Raw genomic sequence first — 15,869 nt, 5'->3', positions numbered from 1 at the left:
ACTATTTTTTCCCAATGGGGGTGGGGTGGGGTGGGGAGATGGTGGTTAGCATTATTATTTGTGTTTGTGTGTGACTATGTGTGTGTATGCATGCAAGTGCATGTGCATATATTTAATTATAAATAAATATATATATGTATGAATGAATGTTGTAAAAAAGTCATTTTATATACACAAGACTTTATGTGCACATACATATGTATATATTGTGCATGGATGTATCAAGTATGCACACATATATGTGTATATATGTATTATATGTATGTTTTGTTTAAATACAGTTTGACCTTTGTTACACCTTTCATTTAATTTTCCCTACCCATATAAAGATAACAGTCAAATAAAGTCATAATATACATTAAAAAGTGCATTCAAATTAAAAACATCAAAACATTTTTATTTTATTGTGACTCCTCACTTTCTTTATAAGTCTTGGAAATTTAAGCAGCTTCACTAACCACTCTTTTTTATTTAAGAGAATTCTGATTGAAACAGTCACAAAGAATTCTTTCTCAGAGGCTTTCAGGAGATGTAAACATTCCTTGATTTGTAATTAAAAGTTCCACTGTACCTTTAAATGGTGTTCTGGGAACTAGCCTAAATTTTTATTCATCTTAAAAATTGACTAATTGGCAGGAAGAATGGAGGGAAGATGGTGGAGTAGGAAGCACAGGAATTAGTCCCTCTACCAAAACAACTATTGAACTGGAAGGATTTCTCAGAATCAAGAATTTTGAAATTCTGGAGTCTAGTGGAACACCGTGCAGTATCCAGGGAAGAGCTGGAGGAAGAAGATGGTAAATTGCATTAAATGCCAGTGAATTTCACCCTCCCTGCAGTGACTACCATCCCCCAGCCTCATGGCAGGCAGCAGTGGGGACTGCAGCCCAGGCTCCTTGTGCAGCTTGATTGTGCCAGGGTGAGATATAAAGATCCAGTCCTCCAAATTCCGGTGTGTGTGTGTGGGTGGGTGGGTGGGTGTGGGTGAAGGGGGGTGCTCTGATTGTTGATCACCACTTTTGATCACTTACTTCAGATCACTGGAGGCTGGCTCTGAGGGTGGCCATTGTTCCAGCCCCCCTCAGGCAAAGCAGGAGAGGAATCTTAAAAACAGTATCCCTTCTCAAAACTACAGAAAACAATTAAAAAGCCACAGTAACTAGGCAAGTGACGAATCAAGAAAACACAGTTTCAAAACCCATAGGAAAAGCTCGTGGCACTCCTGCTGGTCCCTTCTCCACCTGCCCCCCAACCAAGTGGAGCTAGCCTGTGTTCCCATTGTGGGTCCCTTTCCTTGTTCCAGGAGGAGCACAGTAACCCCTATGCACAGAGCCCTATGCCCCCCTATGCCTGTGTGGCAGTGCCACTCTGTCAGATTTGACTCCACTGTGATCTGGCCCAAATGAATGGAAGGTGAGGGCTGTAGTGTTTGATGGAGTAGCTCAAAGGCCGAAAAAAAAAAATTGTGGTAAGAAACTCCATGAAATTTCTATTTATAGCATTGTCTTTTGTTAGCTTTGTCTCCCTTTTGGGTTATTTTGTAGAAGGTGAAGTCATCTATAAGGAAAAAAGGGCAAATATTTTGAGTACTATATTATGCCAGGGTATATGCTAAGTACTTTACTTTGATTATCTCATTTAATTCTCTGAATAAACCTATGAGAAAGATAACACTGAGCTCTTTTTATGGTCATTAGACTGAATTTCATGTCATTGCATAACGTAATATTCCAGGTAGAGTCCAGATATAATAATGGGCTCTACTACTTCACTGAACTCTTAAGAATATAGTCTATAAGCTTTAGGACAAAAGTACCGGTAAGACCAACCCTGAATAGTTAACAGGAGACTTAGAATCATAGACTTTCTGGATCTATCCATAATTGTAACTTTTCTCTCTCTCCCCATAAAGATTTTTCCAATGAAGAAATAATACTTTCACCCATGCATTATTCATCTGTGTATGAATGTTTAGAATTTTGGACATTGAAGTAATATACTTCTGAATAGCTTTAGAAGACTTAAAAAATGCAAATTAAATTGGCATCATATCAAAAGCAAAGTAGTTCAATCTTTTATTTCCTCCAAGTTGTTTTCTAAATAAAAATTCTCTGAGGTAGGTGTCACTGACCCCTGCTTTATGATTATGGAGTCAAAGTGACTTGTGAAATCTTGAAAAAGTTGAATTATATATTTTAAAGGGTAACGCATGCTATTCTATTTTTTTCAAGGACATGTAGACTTGAATCAGAGAATCAAAATGTTACTTAGTAGGTTACTTTAGGAGAGCTACAGAGAAATTTGTATAAAAATAATTTATTATCAGCATATTGGTGATTGATGCTTATTAACATATTATTAGAATCAATTTTATTTAACTGTTTGCATTTAAACTTTCAAACTACTAGGAAACAATTTGATCTCTGGTTTTGATTATCCTTTCCTTTCTCAAAGAAAAAATCTTAAAGGTTGTATACTTCCACATTTTCCATGTCCTGGAAAAATTACATAGCATGGGAATGATATATTCCTTGAGAGCCCCCAAATAATTCACCAGTTAGTGTCTGGCCCCAATGCCATTTTTGGAGGTACAGGTTTGATACTTGAAAAAAAAAATTCCTATAGCTGTTGGAGACATCAAGTCCTTCCAGAGGTTCTGAGGATCTCCATTCCTCCCCTTTGAGGATATCTCTGTCAAGTCCCATGGCTTTCTAGCCAGATAAAAGTACAAGGCCAATTTTGGTAATTACTACTATCTTCAGGCATTCTGTCCACTCCCCATTGCCTAACTGCAGACATGAACTATGACTGAAGAGTAGAATTGGAGACCAGAGCAAGGTCTGTTATTTCACTCCCTTTCTTTTTTGTTCCTCCTCCTCTCTACTTGCTGCCCTTGGCTCCCATAGGGTTGGGGTGGGATGCAGGGGGATTAAAAGAGAGTGGGAAAAGTCTGACAACTTAACTACTGTTACTGCTGTCTTTGTGGACTCTAGGATTACAGGTGTTAATCCTTCACAGCATCACAGGGACTTCTTTGCCCACCCTGGTGGTACACCTACAGTCTCTAATAATGGGGTCCTCAGATACCCCATTGAGGTACACCTTCAAGGCCCCAGCATCTACTCTCAGTGTTCAAGTGCAGACACTGCTCTGCTGCTCTCTCTTCTTATCCTGCTTTTATGTTTGCTCAAGTCAGTTGCAGGGAACACATATCAGGTTTTCCAAGAGCTTTCTTACACACTCCACTTTGTACTTGACAGTACCAAAGTCCATAAATTCCCCAGCACACTAAGCATCCTGAGTATGGGGAGTGCCATTCTTTTCTTATAGACATTCCTGATCTCTATGACTGGTTCTCTTGGAGACATGCCTCAGTTAGATTGAAATGGGAAAATAGATGGGAAAAAAACATAACTCTCTTCTTCCTAGGCTGACAGCTCAGTTCTCAGATCAGTTCTCTAACTTCCCTTAGTGTTGCTTTCTCTTTAAATAGGCTGGAAGTGGGTAAGTTGGAGTGAAGAGATCAGGTCTGATTCTGATTTCTTTTAATAAGCTCCAGAATGAATATTCGGCAGCTTTTTGGGAGTGTCTTTGAAGTGGGGTTTCTTTGAATATTCACTTTAAATTCCTAGAGCTCAGAAAAGCCTAATTCAAAATCCTGTCTCCTAAGTTTTTTATTTCTTGATTTAATTTTTTAAAATATTAAATTTCTTAGAAAATAATATATCTGTTTTTTATTCATAGCCAGATTATACAATTATTTAGTCAATTTAATGGATTTTGGTTTTAGCTCTTCAGAATTGGCCCCTAAGAGCTGTGACATAAGGAACTTGAAATTTTGCTAAAATAAGAATTTGGACTGAGCAAGCCTGGATCTGGCTCTAGCACTTTATTTCTTTACTTGTCAATGGTAACTCTTGTGTTTCTTTGAGCTAAATCGCCATTAAGTGAGAGGAAACTTGAGCAAAGTTTAGAAAGGCAGCTAAATTGCTGTGTGAGGTTGTGCTGGGAATCCCATGACTTTTTACTAAAATGTGATTTGGAGGAAAGCCAAGAACCTGAACAAATATTTCCTTATTTATCATTTTGGAAGTTTGTGAACATCTCACAATATGACCAAAGCAAATGTGAAGGCTCTGTGAAGGCTCTGTGCTATATCATATATAGATTTCCTATTTAAAAGTCTCTTGTGTTTACTGTTACACTCTATTGTAGTTGTATTTTGTGTGCATGCTTTCTCTTTTATTTCTTGGTATTACATTGGAATTTTTCAGAGGTTTGTCTAGTAAGTTTTTCTAAGAACCAGCTTGCAGTTATTTGATTTACCAACTTTCGCATTTAGTGATCAGACTCTTCACAAGGTATTTGCTTGTTTTGCTCACGTCTTTCTTTCAAGTCCCTGTTCAAATGTCACCTATTCAGAAAAACCTTCTATGAACTGTTTTATCTGAAATAGCAACTCTCTGCTATCCCATTCAGTCTCTATCCCCTTATTCTACCCTGTTTTTATTAATAGCATTGATCTCTTTATGGCATTGTTGTATAAAGACTTGTTCATATGTTTACTTATTTACATATTTACTTGTTTATTGAGATGTAAGCTCCCTGTATACTCAGAACCTAGTGTAGTGTCTGGAACATAGTAAACGTTTGCCACATACTTGCTGAATAAATGATTGAATAAAGAATGAATACTTCCATTGATCCTGTTTTCCTGAGAGATTTGTTTCCTTACCATTATGAGTTGAATTCTGAGTTCATTTATTTTCATTTTTATTGAATAATGAGAGCCTTTAATTTAAGGCTCTCATTGCAGTTTTGATTTTTCTGCTCACTCTAGAATTATTTGGCAAGGTATTTATGTATTTCCAAGTGGTTTTGGTGCTTTTTATTTAAAATGTTTGCTGTTCATTACCAGTTTAATTGTCAGTGAGAGAATGTGAGCAGTACAATACATGTTTCCTGGACTTTGCTATTATCTTCACACACTACTACATGATGATTATTTTGTAAAGGTTTTCTGGAGAATAAAAAGTTTATCTAATAAATAACCTTGTTAATTGTACTATTTAAGCCCTCCATGCCTTTATGGGACCTTGGTCAGTCCTTGGTCTTTAAAAAAAGAGAGAGTTGTTTTAAATTCTCTTGACAAGAGCCTGTTTCCATCAGTATCACCTTCTGCTTCCAGCAAGGAGTTCATGATTGGTGTATCTTAATTGTGAATTGAATCACTCATCAATACAAATGACTATCTTTTGAATACTTTATGCATTCAATTTCACTTTGAAATTAATACTACTATTTGCTTTGCTTTCATTTGATTTCGCCTAGTAAATCTTTGTGTTCTCTTTGTTTTTAGCCTTTTGATATCCTCACGGTAAATGTGAATTCTGAAGCAGAATACTGTTAAACTTTGTTTTAACAGGAGAGTTCATCTACTTTTTTTTTTTTTTTTGGTTGAAACTCTTTAGTGTGATTTTATTTCTATCATCTTTTTTTCATTTTAAATATCTATTTGCTATTGGGTGTTCTTTTCCTTTTTACTTTTTTTCTGGTGATTGGAAGTTTAACGTCTTGTTCTCAATTAAAATGAAAGTTACTTTAATTTGAACTAAATGTTGTCTAATTAAATTTAAAAATAAGAAATTTGAATCCTATACAAAATAAGTAATTTACCATATTTTCTCTTTCTGTCACCTCTCCTCTTGAGTTCCTAATATAATCTAGAGTTATAAATGCTAATTACTATTATTGTTATATGGTTACAGATTTTAATTTTGTACCTCTCTTTCAAGACTCAGTTTTGATGTTCACTTTTAATGTTGTAATTACAAGTAGCAAAGACAGTAGCTAGCAAAAACTCCAATATCTGTTATCACCCTCTTTTTTAAAAAAATAGAAACCGCCCCCCACTCCCATATACACCACAAAGGCTATCTGAGTTTTAATTGGCCACATGTCCACTCAACTAGGGACTCAACTTCCTGATCTCCCTGAAGTTTGGTGAGACCATGTTACTAAGTTTTGTCCAATTGGATGGGAGCAAAGTAATATGTGGAATTCCCCAATCAATTTTGTATAAAGAAATTGCTTGTTTTCCACATCTTTTATTTCCCAGTTTCCATGACCTACAATGTAGACATGCTGTCCACACCAATGTTAAGCATATGCATAAGAACAACACTCTAAGAGATGGCAGAACAATAATTTAGAAGGGATCTGGGTCCCCATTTGACTGAATAGACTGTTTACCTGCCTGCCGTAGTTTGCCTCCACACTTCTGGACTCTTCCAATAGTAAACTTGTTTGAGTCACCATGTTTTGGAGTCTTTTTGTTTTAGCTTCTTGACCTGTTCACTAACTAATACACCATATTTGCAGGTATTTAACATTTTAAATTGCTTGATATTGTCTTTTTAAACTTCTAGTTTCTCATGCTTACTTTTTTCTCTCAACATGCTGAAGAAATTTTTAATTTTTCAGGTATATATACATGAGAGATATATTTTCTGAGCCATTTCATCATGCTATCTTGTCTGGGTATAAAAAATAATCACGTCGTTTTTTTTTCCCCCAAATTCTGATGTTCTAGGTTCAGTGAGACAGGTCTGAATTTTTTGATTCTTCAAAAGTTGTCTGTTTCTGTTGTTGGCCTACATTTCATAGGAGCTTATATTGGAATTAAAAAATTTGTATAGTCTAAATTTAATTTATCCTATTTGTATTAATTTTGCCTAGAATTTGATAAACCGTTTTAAACATTTATGCTTTTTATTTCCAATTCATGCTTTTTATTATATTTTCCTTCTATTTGGTCTTTAATGATTACTTCTGCTCTGTTTCTTCATATTTCTTTCTCAGTGGTGGTGCTTGTTCATATGTTGAATTTTCTCTCTCACTGCATCTATCATTTTTTAAAGAGAATTTGTCTAGGTTGTTATTGATTAAATTTTCTGCAGTTTTAATCCTTTTCTTCATATGCCCTAATGCGTATTTTAATTATCTTATATGTTACTAATTTAGGAAGTTTCTCTGCATTTTTATTTTTCTCTGCCAGCTCACTTTTCATCTTGGTTTTATCTCTTATTTCACTGAGCCCATGACTACTTATATTTTATTGAGATCACCAAACAGAAGCATTGTATAATTTTCTTTTACTTATTAGATAAATATTATATGGAGGTAGCATCTCTATGTACTTTTAGGTAAATCGTTGGGTTCTTTCTTACATAATACCATTTTTTTTTTTTTCCTTTTAAAGGTTCCCTTTACTCCTTTTCTTTCTGATCTCTCAAACTTGAGGGAGGAACTACATCTCTGGGCTTGATATGTGTCAAGTAATGTGTTGGTTAATTCTCTGAGTTTATGTATTATCCAGATTTTTATTTCTAGAATTCCCTGATCAGCTCTTAAGCTGATAACCAATTTCATGAATATAACGTCCAGAAAATTTCTGGTGCATAGGACACATTTATTTAGCATGATGTTGTTAGGTAGAGAGACATTTCTCTTGCCTGCAGTTTTTAATTCTTAAAGTGCAAGGAAGTAAATTTTGGGGGGATCATTTGAAATTTGGATAATTTGTTATAGATCATACATGGACCAGTACAACTCTAGCATTCATACTTTACTCTGACCTTCTTACTGATGATTTAATTTATCCCCTAAAAGCAATGCACTACCACCTATCCTCTACTAAAGTATTCAGCTCTGGAAGTTATTGTTTCCTCAATGAATATATAAAGAGAGGTAGAGATGAGGGTGGTAGGGAAAATCTGCAATAGTAAACAGTTAACAGCTAACCATGTTATGACTTTTTCCAATTCTTTCCTATAAAACTCAATTGCTGTTTCAGAGGTCTTGCCAATGATTATTTCACAACCTCTGGTAGCTATAATTAGAGGTAGATAGTTGATCAATAATTGATTTATTCTTACACATTTTTTGCAAGTCTTGTAACTTTTCTCTTTTTTAGTTTTATTTTCATGGAAAGGTAAGGGAATGTGTGTCAGTTTCAGTTAGTCAGCATCATTGTAATCCTGATGTTATAGTATTTCACCTTAATTTAGTTTGTAGCTTCGTTATGCTTTGGGGAGGATGGTCCTCATATTCTGGAGTAAACAAAAAATGAATAGATGTGAACTTCAAACTCAAAGCCATGCAGAATTTTCATTGGCATTCCGAAAGGTGTTTAATTACCTGTGGGAATGAATTATTTTGTCTGAAATTCCTTTGAGTGATCATGAAAATTCATGAGAGTCAATTTTGCATCTCACTGTGGGCATGGGCCTGTTTCTTAAACCTCCTCAGATTTAAGTAATATGTGGAAATGGTCACTTTTAGAGTGTTTTTAAACAAATATTCCTACCAAGACAAAAATCCATTAGAAGTTTGTGAAAAATACAAACATTTCTAGCAGTTTAATGATAATATATATTCATTCTCTCCTTCAAACTCTAAAACATTTCTCTTACAGATGTTCCCAGGGAATAAACTCTTACAGGAACTGAGAGAGTGTTTTCTCCCTGGATTTGGATGTTACATATTCATACTCTTCATCAAATTCTATTAATCTATTTAGCTTTTTTCAAATGTAAATTACCTTCTGTATCTAGGCCCTAAACTACCACACCATGGGATTGGCTTTTATTTTAGAAGGAAGTGACGGAAGTGGCCTCATTGGTCTGAGTCTAGTCCTCTCCGCCTTACCTTGGTCTCCTGTTTTATTTAGCTCCCGGTTCTTGGTCCACTGCCTTTCTTAGTTTTTGGCAACTATATAGTCTCTCATTCCTGACTATTTCTCTAGCTTTTGATCTCCAGATCCAACCTGATTACCATTTCCAGGCTTCTCCAGTACCGGACTTCAAACTTTTGTTTGAATTCTTCAATTGCCTGAATTTGGTTCCTCTCTTAATTCTTTGGTCTCCATTGCTGACAGTCTTGATAAAACACAACAATAAGTGACAAATTATTCATGTTCAATGAACATGTGCATTTATCTGTGTGATTATACCACAGTTTAATAAAAAAGTAGATATTACAAAACTTTCAAAACTATGTCCCCCAAATAACTGTCATTTAAAAATTTTTTTTTTAAAAATTGCAGTAATACCTTTCTGTCATGCCCTCCTCTCTGTGACTCAACAAAGCTCTGTAAATTCCTTATAGCCATCAGCATTGCATAAATAGAAGAGTGCATTTCCAACTGCTTGAGTTGCTGCAGGATCTAACCCAAGACCAGGCTTATTCTTGGTGATATAGTTATGTAGCTCCTTTCTCAAGTTAGGGATCACTAAAGAATATTTTATCTTTTTTATATTACATTCCACACTGCTGGAGAAGTAATAAAACAACCAAATAAAAAATAACAGTAAGTATATGGGGGGGTGTAGAAAAGAGGACTGGCAGGTGTTATATTTCTTTTAGGGAAACAGATCTTTGAAAGAAATTACATTCTTATCTTGATAAGCCTATTCTCTTTTCTTTAAAATGAGGAGGTTAACCTGGTTTAGATGGCCTCTAGGGACTAATGCCACAGTTCTCTTTAGGGTAACTTACTAATAATTCCTATCCTCATAATATTTTTCTCCCCCATGAAAAATATATAAAACATCTTTGTCTCAGTAGAATATATTTCCTTTTAGAAATGTTGGCAGTGCTTTCTAGGGAGCACATGAGCCATGAGGGTGCAGGTGCATGGCATTTAACAGTCAACTTCATCTAGCTACAGTCAGAATTTATTATGAAAATATAAGGAAAAACAAAAAAAGCCAAAATAGAGAACCTTAACCAAAGTAAGAGAAGTAGTTACTGGTGGCTAATGATGAGCCCAGTAAAAAAAGGTAACAATCACAGTGATTTTAATTTAAGTACATCTTAACATCTTTATAGGATACCTTTTTAACTGTTTGTCTATATTTTGCTTTAAATCAAATTCAAAAATATTCATTTTTTGTATATATTTAAACATTTCTAATTACTACAGAAATATTTTTCTTTTTGGTTTCCCGTTTGGAATTTCTTGGTGCTTTATTTTGACATGTTATCTATTTTCTGTTGGACCAACTTCTAGCTGTTTACATTATAAAATTCTCACCTATGTTTTTCGTTTTGTTTTTATGTAGATTGTCCTTTTCTTTTCAATAATCTGTCTTTTCTCAGTTACTACAGTTTTATTCATTTAAATTAATTTGTCACTGATCTGACATTTTGCTGTTATTCATTATCAATGTTGAGAAATGCACCTTGTATTTTATATAGTTGTTAAATACAAAAAGATGGGTCATTGCTTGGAGCAGAGTTTTCTACCTCAGAATATGTTGTTTTCATAGTACCTATCCAGATAGCTGCAATGGTTATTAACCAATGGAAGTAAAAGGTTTTCATGGTACAGAGTCACAAATTACCCACCTCATGTCATGGTGATAAGGCCAAGTCTAATATTTACTAATTAATGGAGAAGAGGTGAACTTCTAATCATTACAATTATATGTCAGTGTGCAGTGATAAGCATAGGAAAAAATACTTATAATCTCATATACTTCCTCACTAATTAATAGGGTGGTCAAAAAAATTATTATAGCTCAAAACCTCAGGGCAGGTGAAATATAATATTTGATTCATGTAAAATTTCTAGGCCTGCTTCTGCATACAGCAAAATACTTTACTGACCAGAGTAAATCAATAACATGAACTAGAATATGTGAACTTGAAGTTCATTTCTTTTCATACATGGTTTATTTGCTGGTTAAGATTTTCTTAAACATAAAACAAGATCAGAAGAAAACAAAATAATCTAAGTTTGCACTGTTCTCTATAATTTGTTTGAAAAAATTTAATTCAGTTTTCAGTTCTGGTATTTACATTTGGCTGCAGTCTCAATAGTCTCCTGATAGGGCAAATAAAGTCACAAAATAAATCCACCATAAGTAAACATACAGCCAAGCCAGCAATTTGGTTGAAATCTTCACCTTCTTTAAGCAATTGAAACCCTTCAAATTTTATATCCAAGTTAAAAAAAAAAAAAACATTTTTTGAATTTTTCTTACAGTATAAACTTAAAAAAATTTTTTTCCCATTATCTTTGCCCAGTAAGCCTGTGGACTTTGTTACCACATCCTTGTGTGTGTGGAGAAAGGAGGCCATGCAAACAAGTTCTAATCCTTGCTTTGAAATGGAGGCTTGCCCGGCAATCAGCTCATGTCTAAAAAGATCACCACATTAGCATAATAACTAATGATCTTTTTGTTCTGTTCTCAGCGTAATGGTTTTAAATTTAATATATTCAATTCATAGTCTCATTAGGGGCTATTAGTACAACAAGGGTGTTTGCGGAGCATAATTAAACTCTAGTTTAATCATACGATTTGTAATAAGTGCAGTATGGGGTAGGTCATGTTAAGTGGTTTCAGGAGCAAGAGGAGAGATGCACAGGAAGCTTAATTCTATAAATTTAGGGAGCATTTTTCTTTTGGCAAAGTTTGAATTAATTTATTAATTTCCTGAATTCTCTGTGAATTTTGTTTAGCAAAATATAGTTGTTAAATACAAAAAGATGGGTCATTGCGAGTTATAGTGGTGTTAGTTTAATGGTCCACTCATAGCCCATATTAACCCTTGTTAAATTCAGCATGTAAACAGAATCTCTACTAAATTCCTGTAACTCATAGAGTTTTGTTAGTATTCAAACTTGATAGGTTATTCTGCAAATGTCGACAGCCCCTTCTAAAGAAAATAGTCTTGTACTCAGACTCTGCTGGTGGAGCAGCCTGTCTTTGTCCTAACTAACCTCTGTTCTCCCCACTAGCACTGCACCAAACTGATTGGACCTTGGTGGGCATCTAACCAATCAATAGGCTGGCAAGGGACTATAAGGTGGCTTCTTGTGGAAAGCTTGGCCTATGTAAGGTCTACCTGTGCCAGTTAGCTCCTGTTTTATTAGGAAATATAGAGGCATTTAGCAGAGGGAGTCAATGTTAAATGACTATGGCCACAATGGAGCCAAAGCTATAAGAAAGCTAAAGCCAGGTAAACAGAAGTGATGAGAAGGAAACAAAGGGCAAAGAGACTAGGTGGTAGCAGAGAAAGAAAAACAAACAAGTAGTCAGAGAGGAAATGTTGCATTCAGGATGGTGCAATAGAGTGAGATCCGGATTCCCGCTGTTGATGTTCCCAACAGTTCCAGGCTCTGAGACAGCTAGCTCTACTTCAGTCCTGCTGTTCTTGAGGCCTGACTAGTTTGACTTTTCCTGGGTTCCCCTGAGGCTAACTAGCCATGGACACAGTCCTACATTACTGGTATGGCCTATTTCACCAATTGGTGGGTTGAATTACGTGCCCCAACAAAAGACAAAGACGTGTTCTTAATCTTAATTCACATTCCTATGAACTCATGTGTTAATAGGAGCTTTAAGGATGTTATTTTTTGCAAAAGGTAGAGTCCTCTATAAGCAGAAGAAATTCAGATGCATGAGTCAGAGATGGCCACATAGGAAGAAGCCAGAATTCAGTGGCAAGTAGAAGACCAGATACAGGGGAGAGAGATTGCCATGTGACAGGAGGCAGAGATGAAAGCCAAGGAACACCAAGGATTGCGGCAAGCCAGTACCAGACGCTATAGACTTTGGGGAGAAAGCATTGCCTTACTGATGCCTTGATTTTAGACTTCCAGACTCCAAAACCATGTCAACAAATGCTAACTAAGACAGAGTATGAAGGGGTTTACACTGGCTTGACCATTAACATGCCTAAATTACTAGAAAGTCCAATATCTCATTCTTGAGGCTTTCTCCCCTTCCACCAAATTAAAAATCACTCATAACCCCTTGGGGCTTACTTATTTCCAAGAAAGAGTCATACTTCCAAACTCTCTTGGAGTAAAAGGAGGCCTTTGTATTCTGCTGACTTTGCTTCTGTCACGGTCACATATTGCTGCTGAAAATGAAAGGTCTTGTATGTTCTCTGCTATCTAATTCACTGTTACAATGCCACCACTTCTGATCTGGCAGTAGTTTTTTAGGGTAGGGAGGGGATGTTCTAGACATCTCTTCCCACAGTATTAAGCCAAACTGTGCTCACGTTATGCTATGCTCCCAATACTAACGCCTTAACCATGAAGGACAAGGCAGACGCCCAGAGAGAATGCAGAGATACTTCTAGGGAATGTGATCTCTCTCCCTCAGTGTGATGCTTAGCCAGGGTGCTCCAGGCTTGGGATGTCAAGTTTAACTCTTTGGTTCATACTCACATGATTAGCCATTATTCTCAAAACATGGGCACCTATCAGGGACCTAGCTCAGCAATAGAGTCACCAACTCTGTTGTAATCAGCTCTTCCACCATGAACATTTGGTCCTGGCTTTGAGCTAGATCACCAGTCCAGATGCCTTTCCCCTAATGGTGAAGCCCCCCTTGGGGACTACCACAATTCATTCTTGCCAGTGGGAGTATATCATTCAATAAGAGAGTTTCTAAGAACATTATTCCCAAAAGAGAAGAGGTCAAGATCTCTATGTCTTTGTTCCTAAGAGACTCTTTAACCATTAACTCCTATGTAATTTTTCCCCCCTTCTTCCATAGAGAATGGCTCTCCACACCAAAGGATGTTAGAAGGAGTGGCTTCATCTGGTAACATAAATGTCATGCTGTACCCTTTCCCCAAAGTTGCTGGTGCCTACTTGCCTTGGATCTACATGACTAAGAAAGCAGCTCAATAAAGAAGATAGGCTCCAAGATTTTTTATATGTTTATTAAAAAGGAAATCTATGAACTAGCTTGCAAATTCAAAGGGTCCAAAGTAAGTCTCATTCCCTTCCTAGAGACATGTATATTCTTTAGTGGTATATGCAGAGAAGCATATATATATATGCATATATTATTATATAGACATATACATATTTAAACAGATGCTGCCATCCAGTATATATGATTTTAAACTTTACTTTTTTCACTTTACAATTTCAGTCTCATATAAGTGTATATTAAAAAATTGGCTTATTTTAAAAAGCTGAACATTATTCCATCATATGCATAATTTATTGTCATGTGTCTATTAAGAGACATTTAGATTATTGCAAATAGTTTGCTATTATAAATAATGCTGCAATGGGTATATTTTATATCTAGGAAAATTCCTGTACATGGAATTTTTGGGCCAGAGGGTAACTCAGTAGGTGTGATTTACAAATTTGCATAGATACTGTGAGATTTCTTGCCATAAATGTTCAGCCAATTTACATTCCCACACATAATATATGGGAGTGCCATTTCCACCACACCTTTGCCAACCCTGTGCTAATTTTTAGGTGAAGAATAGTGTCTAATTTTGTTTTTTTGATTTTTTTGGTTTGCATTTCTCTTATTAAGAGTGAGGTTTAGTATCTTTACATCTGGCCAAGGTTCATCTGTAGTCCCTTTTCTGTGAACTATCTTGTCATAGCCTTTGCTCACTTTTCCCACTGAGTTATTTGTCTTTTACCTATTGGTTTTTATAATATATTAAAGAAATTAGCCTTTTATTTGTGATATGAGTAAAAAATACTTTTCCTTTTTTTTTTTTTTTTTTTTTTTGTCTTTTAACTGTTTTAAGCAGGGGACTTTGTTTTCAGGGCGATTGAATTTATCAATCTTTCCATTCATGGTTTCTAAACTTTGTGTTATTTAGAAAGTTTTTGCCACTCTAAGACTAGCACTGGCATAGTAAACCCACTATGATTTCCTTAATCATCAGTGTAATAAACTGCTCATTACTTGAGATGACATGAATGAGGTTCTATTCCTTGTAACCTAAAAAGAATAATTAAAACATGTGAGACAAAGTCAATAAATAGAATAGAAGGGAATTTTAAAGATGCATTGAATCATGACTTCCAGTAAAGAAATAAAGTCAGCAGGCAGAGGGCAGGACTCTGAGGTACGGTGATGCTTTTCTGAGCAAAAGTTTGAACTCAGACACTTGAAATTCTCACTTTTATTTGTGAGTAAAAAAGATAGAGGATTGATTTGGGGAATATTAACAAAACATATTTTGAGCACAGATAACAATTCAAACACATATGCTTTTAATTTTCTTAAGGCTTCTTTCCTCATATTTCTGATTCATTTATTCAATAAATATAATTTGGTGGGTTTTTTTTTTTTTTTTTTTTTTTTGCCTACATTACTTTTTGTGTTCCAGGAAATTTAAAGAATTAGAGCAATTGCCCTTGACCTTTTGGAACTCACAACTTCACATGAGAATTGCTGAGTCAAGAAAATATGTATGTGTGAAACCAAGAACATGTTTGCAAGGATATGTATCGACAAAGGGATTGCTAAATTACACTTATAAAAATGTAGAAGCCTATGAGTCTTTTCTTTAATAATTCAGTTTCATTGAGATATTTTCACATGCCATGCAGTCATACAAAGTGTGTACTCAGTTGTTCACAGTACCACCATGTAGTTGTGCATCCATCACCAAAATTAATTTTTGAATATTTTCATTATTACACAAAAGTAATAAGAATAAAAATTAAAGTAAAAAAGAACACTGGGTGCCTTTTTTTTTTTTTTTTGCCCCCGTTTTTCTACTCATCTATCATCCATACACTGGACAAAGGGGAGTGTGATCCCCATGGCTTTCCCAATCACATTGTCACACCTCATAAGCTACATTATTATACAATCGTCTTCTAGATTCAAGAGTTCTGGGTTGTAGTTTGATAGTTTCAGGTATTTACTGCTAGCTATTCAAATTCATTAGAACCTGAAAAGGGTTATCTATATTGTGTATAAGAGTGCCCACCAGAGTGACCTCTCGGCTCCTTTTGGAATCTCTCAGCCACTGAAACTTATTTCATTTCACTTCACATCCCCCTTTAGGTCAAGCAG

At 35.4% G+C, this 15,869-nt stretch overlaps 1 long non-coding RNA gene across 1 annotated transcript in view; it reads left to right on the top strand.

The window, feature by feature from the left end:
• The first annotated feature begins 674 nt into the window (after positions 1–674).
• The window catches only part of LOC119529889, a 30,320-nt gene continuing 15,125 nt past the window's right edge, over positions 675–15,869 (top strand). Inside the window, exons 1-2 of the long non-coding RNA XR_005215967.1 lie at positions 675–797; positions 13,578–13,794. This is a non-coding gene — a long non-coding RNA (uncharacterized LOC119529889). The remainder of the gene's footprint in view (positions 798–13,577; positions 13,795–15,869) is intronic.

The sequence above is a fragment of the Choloepus didactylus genome, chromosome 3, assembly GCF_015220235.1.
Source record: "Choloepus didactylus isolate mChoDid1 chromosome 3, mChoDid1.pri, whole genome shotgun sequence".
Taxonomy (NCBI): Eukaryota; Metazoa; Chordata; class Mammalia; order Pilosa; family Megalonychidae; genus Choloepus; species Choloepus didactylus.
The sequence above is the reverse complement of the archived record's forward strand: the minus strand, read 5'-3'. Positions and strand labels throughout refer to the sequence as shown.